Raw genomic sequence first — 10,342 nt, forward strand, 5'->3', positions numbered from 1 at the left:
TCCGGAGGGACTGATTGCCGGAGTTGGTGCGTCAATCTTGCTCAGTTGAATGACGCACGCGCTGGGCTTCCGTGATAAGAAGGCGTTATCTCATATGCCCTATATTCTGCTTGTTTTCCTTAAACTATGGTATAAGTGCTATTCATTTTATATTGGGTGTGTTAGCGTAATGCAAAGAGTCAAACAGTAAATACGAGAAACAATACTACTCCCTGATTGATTATATTAAGTGTGTTAACGTAATGCAAACAGTTAGACGTGCCTACGGTGCTAAGAGTCTTATGATGGCGCTTTCAAATAAAGTCTTACCAGTTAATATCTTTTGGTGTAAATATCCCATTATACAGTGAGGACAGCTGCAGCTTATAGTCCAGTGCGGCTAATCCATGAACAAATGCCGTTTCTGTGTCAAATTTGGTGGGTGGCGGCTTATAGTCAGGTGCGCCTTATAGTCCGAAAATTACGGGAAGCATGTGCCAAAGAGTGTTGCTACCCCTCAGTGGACACAGAAATGACTTTTTAACTTAATAAACTCTGAAGAAGCAGCATAACACAACATAATTTCGTCAATGTTTCAAAGTTTTTTAGGGATACTGCAGTGTTGCTTTCTGGAATTGCTGCGACTTTAAAAGGTGTGTACTATGTAGTCCCCCAGAAATGAGCAGCAAAGTGTTGATTCATCTGAGAAAAATCGTGATTCTGCAAAGGGCAATTCTTCATTCCACAGCTTGAAAGTTGTTTTTACGCAGGCAAAAAAAAAAAAAAAAACATAAAATGACCAGTCATGAATTGAACAATGATTCAAAAGTTCTCAAATGAAATTATTTGTAAAACGAAAAACCTGCAAAACATGGTTTTAATAATAATAATAATAACTAACAATATTGTTTTTCAATTTTGGGTTGATTTATTTGCACTTTTTTATAAAGTGCAAAACAATTAATCAAGCAAATGATTTGTGGCAGAAGGGATATTGAAGGAAAGTTTTAAACAAAGTGCAAGTAACCACTTGACCTGAATATTGTAAACATAAGCTTGCATGTACATACCGACATACATACATACATACAGGCATATAATATGTCTATAACATAAACGTGTAGAACATTATATTAAATGAAAGAATTACAACCAAGAATAGATTATCCACATATTTTGTAAACATTACTACTACTAACTGCCTGGAAAAAAATGTTAGCATTCAATCTGGCAGTCAAATGCACTTTTTTTTTCTGTGTGCGTTGGGTGCTGTATAACAGCGACAGCTAGTGGTCATGTAATATTCTGCACCTTGCCCTGTATTCCACGGACTGTTCATGTTTCCAATATGTTGAAATCGGCGGTAAATTCTCCTATCGCGGAATTCGTGGATTCCGGGTGGGACTATCTAGGGCTCCATAACTAACCAAATTTTAATCGTGATTTTTTTTTTTTTTTAATCATTATAATGCTTGGCAATTATAGTAATTAAATAATCAAAGGGCTTCGATTTTAAACTTAGCCAGACAGAAAAAATAACATTGGCATACAAATGCGGGTGATTTCATTTGGACCTATGTTTTCTATTAGAAGTGGTTGAAAAAAAAAATCTACAAAAACATAATATTTTACACTATGAGAATGTTAATTATAAAAATAAATTTAAAAAAAAAAAACAGAAATACACTCTGGTTACGCATACCCATCACCATGGTAAGGCCATAGGAGGCTGTGTCCACCACCCTATTCAAAATATGGGAATAGATTATCAATTAGTGCACCTAGCCACCGCCTCTCCAATGTGCGTGGAAGTGAGGGGAAAGTGGACCTGACAACCCTGGAGGGAGGGGGCCCCTTGCAACCAGTGGCGCCTCCAGAAATTTTTCATAGGGGTGGCCAGTTGGGGCCACTTAAAATCTTGGGGTGGCCAAAACTAAAAGCCATAATTTCAGGTTTTCATTATATTATTTCAGTAAAAAGGTCAGGGGAAAACTATCAGAAAGACTTAAGCACACGGCTACTGATATACTTTGGTGTATTGTGTAATATTTGATGTTACTAATGATTTAATGTGCATAGTCCGTAACTGTCCAGTCAAAATTATGAGTTCCACAACAATGCTGTTTTAATGTGTTATGTATATATTAGGCATAAGGTGTACATTTAACTAGGGCTGTCAAACGATTAAAAATTTTAATCGAGTCAATCACAGCTTGAAAATTAATTAATCGTAATTAATCGCAATTCAAACCATCTCTAAAATGTGCAATATTTTTCTGTATATTATTGTTGGAATGGAAAGATAAGACAAGACGGATATACAGTGGGGAGAACAAGTATTTGATACATTGCCAATGGGAAAACCCATTGGCAGTGTATCAAATACTTGTTCTCCCCACTGTATACATTCAACATACTGTACATAAGTACTGTATTTGTTTATTATAACAATAAATCCACAAGATGGCATTAACATTATTAACATTCTTTCTGTGAAAGGGATCCACGGATAGAAAGACTTGTAATTCTTAAAGGATAAATGTGAGTTTGTATATTGTGACTAAATATTGCCATCTAGTGTATTTGTTGAGCTTTCAGTATATGATACTGTAGCAACTTAACTGTTCTGCCCAAATGCATGATGGGAAGTGGTGCAACCATGACTGTGTGTGGTGGCTGCTAATGCTATATCTTCTCTGCGTTGGGTACATTACAGGGTGTTAAGAAAAAGATCAACTCCTGTCATTCGTCCCCACATCGCATCCTACAATATTTATAGTTGCTGTGGGAGAGATGACAAAGCTTTTGCCAACTAAAAGCACGTCCCCAATGAATGCTTTAATTTACTCCACTCACTTGACACTGCCTCTTATCTCTGTATAGAGGTAAAACGACGCCATTGTAGGCTGTTTGCGGCAATGCGTGAATGAGTCGTACTGCGAATGCGTGCGTTAATTGCGATAAATATTTTCAAGTGATTAGTTAAAAAAAAATAATTCCCGCCCGTTAATGTGATAAATTTGACAGCCCTACATTTGACAAAACAAAATAAATGCATTCATTTGGGATGAAATGCATAACTGATGCTACAACAATCTAACGATATACTGGCAAGCAGGGTGGCCAGTGGAGTGGCCAACAAATTTATAGGGGTGGCCGTGGCCACCCATGGCCACCCCCTGGTGGTGGCACTGCTTGCAACAGTTCTTCAAAATTTTGGACATTCTGGCATCCCCTCTTAAAATGGTTTGGTCCACTGACAGTGACCTGCAACAAGTGAATGCAGCCACTATTTTGAGTGCCAACCAAAGATAACAATACTGTAACATCAAAATTCCACCGTGGTTTTCTCGATCTTTTTGAATAAGCATAGAATAGCTTCTATGCAGCTGTCACTAATAAATTGAAATGGGTAACCTGATTGTGACTGCATGCGCGAAACATGCGTCACTTCTCTGCTTGAGGAACACAATTTCAAACACAAAGACACAATTTATGCCTAATTTATGGTTCTGCGTTGCGGTGACGGAGTAGCGACGGCATAGACCCTACTTCGTCAACAAGCATTCGATGTTCTGTGTCAAGGGAAGACGCTGAATCACAGCATGGCAAAGTCCTAACTAACCTCACCCTAACTAACAGAGCAAATTCCGCCAGGTAGTGGGAATTGTAAGAGGGTGTTGGAAAGAATAATATGGTGATCATTAATACATTGAGCGTTATGTAAAGCATTACATTTGTAATCTAGGTTAGTTACTTTTAAAATCAAATAATGAGTAATTGAACTAAACTACTTTCCAAATGAGTAATCCATAATCAAATTAATATTTAAAAGTAACTGTATCAACACTGGCGGCACGGTGGCTGAGTGGTTAGCACATCTGCCTCACAGTTCTGAGATCAAGGGTTCAATCCCGGGCTTCGGCCTTCCTGTGTGGAGTTTGCATGTTCTCCCCGTGCCTGCGTGGGTTTCCTCCGGGAACTCCGGTTTCCTCCCACATCCCAAAAACATGCATGGTAGGCTGATTGAACACTCTAAATTGTCCGTAGGTATGAGTGTGTGCGTGTATGGTTGTGTGTCTCCTTGTGCCCTGCGATTGGCTGGCAACCAGTTCAGGGTGTCCCCTGCCTACTGCCCGTTGTTAGCTGGGATAGGCTCCAGCACCTCCGCGACCCTCGTGAGGAATAAGCGGCATGGAAAATGAATGAGTGAATGAATGTATCAACACTGAATTTAAATTAACATTGTCCACTCCAGACAGCTGATGTTGTTGTTTGTATGGTTTTTCTTTCACGTCTGAAAAAAAAAACTTGCATCACATTTGTGCATAATCAAGCTGTTCGTTTTCAGTATAATGCTCAGTGTTAACAGATATAAACACGCACCATTTAGCCATATGTAGTCAAGGTTTCATACACAATGAAAATCAGTGCAGCATGACACTCAGTGTCAACAAATTACATTGTATTGAACAAACTGGTTAACACATTATCCATCCATATTCTGCTGGTAATTTTTGCTATGTGGTCTCATGTGCATGTTATACACCAGGGGTGCTCACTGCTTTTATTAAAAATATATAGGTAATTATGTTATGTGAGCAACATGTGTGGTTATGCAAGCAGTAATTTCATTCAGCTCAAGTCATCCAAGCAAAAAATGTGCCAAAGATCCCTATTCTAATAAACTTGATAAAATAGTAACTCCAGAACAAAATGGTGTTATACTTGTATAGCACTTTTCTACCTGTCAAGGTACTCGAAGCGCTTTACACTACATTGCCATCTACCTACTGGTGACACAGCACCAGGAGCAATGCGGGGTTCAGTATCTTGCTCAAGGATACTTAGGCGAGCTCATCAGGGTGGAGAATCGTACCCACAACCTCTGGGTTGGGGGACAACTACTCCACCACTGAGCCACGCCATCCCCCAAGGAATGTGCAGGTACACAACTCACTTCATTGTTTGGAATAATACTCATTGGTAAAGATGGGAACTGAAACATACAACATAGTACTATGGAAATGTGTCTTTATGATAAATCACTTGTGTAGAAGTAGTTGTTTAAGTTTTCGAAGTGTTGTGCCTCAACTGTAGTTTGGACTGTAATCTCCGTAAGAAATTCATCAAACATCTGCAAAGAGGCAAAGTAAGGAATTTGCATGACATCTTGGATGAGGGTCTGCTGCTGCCAAGACGAGTTATGTGTGGAATTTGCTGATGGCAGTGGGACTAGAGCTACCTCTCCATCACCTACAGTTACGCCCCTTTTTTTTCTTGAAACCTCAGTCTCTCCACCCTCGTCTTCTCTTCCGTACACAAATCCTGTTGAAAACCTCTGTCTGTGGCTTTCCTCCACTCTTTTCTTTATTTTCCCGCAGATTAGAAGCACTTAAACAATACATGTGTTGTTCTGTCCAAGTAGAAAGTCAAATTCCAGCGTGCCAGAGCAGCTTAACACTCTCTGAGGTTTGGATCGCCCCACTTCCTCTCCCCTGAGTCCCACACATTCTCCTTTCTGCTCCCATTACATCCATTTCCTGTGCGTAAAATGACTTGTTGGGATTTGTTTTATTCTTTACCTGCAGTGCAATAAAATATGACCAGTCTTATTTACCTTCTAACAGATGTTATTTTTCAGTTGGCATTCTCTATTGTTAAATGCATACAACCTTTGACACGTTAGTTACCTCAACTATCTCTGGTATTTGTTTGTTGCACTATCTCTGTGATGTTTTATAAATGTAGTTGTGTTGCTGAAGACCATGTCTGGAAACTTTTGTTCTTTTCTCCACTGCATGGTATGAACTCATGTCAACGCAGCCGTTATTTCTCGCCGATTACTATAATAATATGTTTGATTGACAGCACTGAACAATATCAACAATCATCAGTGGTTTACCCAAAGTTTTTTTTTCCCATGCACCTTTTATCAAATCTAAGTTTTCACTTAAATATTCCTGTCTGTCTTGTGAGTATTTACATTTATATTTCACTTTGTATAGAGGTTTTTCATGTGATGTCAGTGAAATTCCGCAAAAATGGCAACTTGGACCTGACAGCCATGCTTGACGCTTGTCCACATAGTTTGCAAGCTAGGCTACGTTTAAACTCTTAAGCGGCTATCTCCTTTCAAATAAGATAAGCCGTGACAAAATATGAAATGTGCAGGAGAATTCAAAGAATCTGTGCATTTACCGGATCCCAAAAGAGGAGCGACGTGAAAAGTGGCTGGCTGCCATGAAACGGGTAAACTTCTTCTCAACTGACAGTTCGAGGCTTTGTAGCGCCCATTTTATAGTTATGCAAATTTATTATCATTTTAAATTATGCTAATGTTTGAGTGTGTTTGACCACCAGGCCAAGCTACCACTCAGCCACGGAGGATGCTTCAAGAGGAAAGCTTCTCACTTCCACGTGCAGAGAGTGAAATAAAATCTGACTAAGAATGACATTCATCTAATGTGGTGTGTAATCTCCGTGCACTCGATGTAGTAATGTAATTCACTAATTTATGTGCATTTATCCTGTTTTTATTTCTGAATTTTATTCATTCATTGCCAGAGAGAAAAGCAACAATCCTCTGCCACCTGATTACGTGCCATCCATCTTTAGTTATGCGAAGACTCCTGAGAAACAAAAGACGGGTGTACTGCAGACCTTCAACCGACACCAGCAAATGATGAAACGCAAGCAGCAGATGGCGGCCGTTCCTGATGCTATGATTGTGTTGCTCCCTCGTAAAAAATTAAAATAATTGCCATTGTAATAAATAACAATGTATGAAATAAATAATAGAATATACCAGAGGTCGGCAACCAAAAATGTTGAAAGAGCCATATTTGACCAAAAAAACAAAAATGTCTGGAGCCCCAAAAAATTAAAAGCCTTAGATAAGCCTAATAATGAAGGCAACACATGCTGTATGTATCTGTATTTGCTATATTAGCCTTCTATCAAAATGACTAAGTTGGCTAAAATACATAATGAGCCTTCATAATTTATTGTTTAATTTCCCTGCAGTGCATCAAACGCACCATGTTACTACTCTGTTTTAAGATGCCACCTCAAGTTTAACTTAATTACAATTAATTAATTGTTTTATTGCTTTTATGAAATTAAAGAACTGCAATAAAGAAATCCGATTTTTTTATGTCATTTTTATGTTGAGGTTTCGATAAACAACAAAATGGAACGTGCATAACATGCCCCTTATCTGGGCATGTCTTTGATTTTCTTTATTATCTTGATTTTGTTTTTGAAGTCTCCAAATAGGTGGTCTGATATGTTGATGAATGTCTCCTTCAGGTACTCACCATCTTTAAACGGTTTTCCACACTTTATTATCTCCCCGGTTGCAATAAAACATGCAACAGTAGTGGAGTTTGGCGATGCAATCCACTTCTTAAATCTATTTTTGCGCTCCTCCAAGTTCTTCAGGGGTAATGGAATCGCACTTTTTCTCTCACTCCCAACAGGGTACTCGGCTGCCGGTTTGTTTACAATAGCCACCTGCCTGGCATCCCGCCCTGCTGATAGAAGCGTGTGTTGCAGGCTCTGATGCAAATCTTCGTTGACAGAAATGTTGAAATTTAATATTTATTCTACACATTTATACAGCATTGGAAAACACTAAGTATGTTTGTGTCATTTTTGTCCTACTACAGAAACCATATAAAAACAAAAAAAAAAAAATTTCCCTCAACCATTTTTTTCCATTTTCAAACATTTTTGAAAATGCACCAGAGAGCCACTAGAGCAGCACTAAAGAGCCGCATGCGGCTCTCAAAACACGGGTTGCCGACCCCGCGTATATGCAGATTAAAAAGTAATTGAATGGTAATACAGTACAGTATTTTTATGATGGTTTCCAGTGGTGTAAATTGGACCAATTCCAAATACTGTATAGATGAGACAGAGTGGAATATTCGTCATTCCATGCATTTCATATTCCCTGTCTGGCGACAAGTCTGTATGCATTTCTTATTTCCCGTCTGGCGACAGGTCTGCTTGAAATTAATCTACATGTGGGCAGTGTACATTAAAAAAATCACTCACCTTGCTGACGACAATGTAATCATCTGACGTGTTTTTCGCCAGTAAAAGCTTGACAAATCCTGCTAAAAAGTATTTCTAGCCCTCAAAGCATTTGTAGGCTTTTAAAGTTTGGCGGGTGTTAGTACTCCTAATGTTTATCAGGTAATTATATGGCCGGTCATCTAAATGTGGCAGCTCGAAAGCTAACATAATATCATGTCTCGATTTACGGCTAGTAATTGGTGTATTTTTTAGGAACTTTCCATTTGCCCACATGTGAAAAACGACAACACCAGAAGGTCCAAGAGGAAGGGCGTAAGAATGTTTACACCTGGGCCGAAATATGTCAAAATTCCCGTGAGAGAAAAAAACTCCATATTTCTTGAAAGTGAAAACAGCGAAGCTAAAAGCTAAGTTAACAGATAACATTAAATTGAGTAGCAAGAGAATATGAATAAAAACTGTAGCTTTGTTCGCCTACCTCTTAATGGTAACACTTTAATAACTAAAACTAGTGCTGCCAAGGGATTAACATTTTTAATTGCAGTTAATCGCATTTTTAAGTAGTTAACTCACCTATATTTGTAAAAAAATTAATAAAATCCCGGATTTCTGTCCCATTGTTTTATTAAATGTGTAGTATTAGTACCATTAAGCGATTAAAAGATCCATCGAATGCAGTCCATAGTTGTCAGTCTGTTTTAAAATTTTTAAATGCAAAAATGATTATATATTTGAAGTTTTAAATGTACACCTATTAGCACAGGAGTAGACCGATGCACTGACCTTAAATAATTTAGATTTAGGCCTCATTCGAAACAAGAGATGGGCAACTTTACATTTGTAAAGATGAATCCATTTCCCCCGAAAATAAATTCAAATAAAAGCATGTCCACTGACAGTTCTGAGCTCAAAGGTTAAAAGCACAGGTCCTGCATTGAGTTCCCATTATATATTTTTTTATACAATTTATAACACTTTTATTTTATATATCTTTATATTTACATACTTTACATTTTTATATAAATGTATACCTTAGTAAAATATAACATTATGATTTAATATTATTTATGAGATATAATTTCCCAAAAAGTTTAAATTAGATAAAATAAACTCACCAAAATGCTTGTCTTCCAAAGCATTCATATACTTCACCCGTTCATTTTAGGGGGATATGTGGTAGTCAACCCATTTCAGAAAACCACATTTTGGGTTAAAACACCAAAGTTACATTTTGCATGAGAACGTGGATTTCACCCCGATCCTCCGTGTCCTTGTGCCCAAAAACATAAACGTCAAAATTAATCGCCCATTAAAAAAAAAAGCGCCGTTATTAAAGCGTTAACTGAGAGCACGACTAAAAACACGTTGTGGAAAACCCAATAAAAAATATTATGAAGACATTAAAATTTTTAAATTGACCCTAAAAAAGGTAAAAGTGTCCCCAATCCGATCACATCATCAAGGGCTCGATCGCATCATTTTTAAAGGATTGGAAACAGGTGTTTGTTACTACATTAAGTCAGAATTCCAGTATTTTATTTCGTATCTGTTTTTATTTTTGTAAAAAAATATATATATATCAAAACTGTATATATTATTGTATTCTAACATTTTTTTCTTGGTTCAAACCACATACAGTGGGGCAAATACGTATTTAGTCAACCACTAATTGTGCAATTTCTCCCACTTGAAAATATTATAGAGGCCTGTAATTGTCAACATGGGTAAACCTCAACCATGTGAGACAGAATGTGGGAAAAAAACAGAAAATCACATTGTTTGATTTTTAAAGAATTTATTTGCAAATCATGGTGGAAAATAAGTATTTGGTCAATAGCAAAAGTTCATCTCAGTACTTTGTTATGTACCCTTTGTTGGCAAAAACGGAGGCCAAATGTTTTCTGTAACTCTTTACAAGCTTTTCACACACTGTTGCTGGTATTTTGGCCCATTCCTCCATGCAGATCTCCTCTAGAGCAGTGATGTTTTGGGTTTGTCGTTGGGCAACACGGACTTTCAACTCCCTCCACAGATTTTCTATGTGGTTAAGATCTAGAGACTGGCAAGGCCACTCCAGGACCTTGAAATGCTTCTTACGAAGCCACTCCTTTGTTGCCCTGGCTGTGTGTTTGGGATCATTGTCATGCTGAAAGACCCAGCCACGTCTCATCTTCAATGCCCTTGCTGATGGAAGGAAATTTTCACTCAAAATCTCTCGATAGAGGGTCCCATTCATTCTTTCCTATACACAGATCAGTCGTCCTGGTCCCTTTGCAGAAAAACAGCCCCAAAGAATGATGTTTCCACCCTCATGCTTCAC

The sequence above is a fragment of the Corythoichthys intestinalis genome, chromosome 5 (assembly GCF_030265065.1).
Source record: "Corythoichthys intestinalis isolate RoL2023-P3 chromosome 5, ASM3026506v1, whole genome shotgun sequence".
NCBI lineage: Eukaryota > Metazoa > Chordata > Actinopteri > Syngnathiformes > Syngnathidae > Corythoichthys > Corythoichthys intestinalis.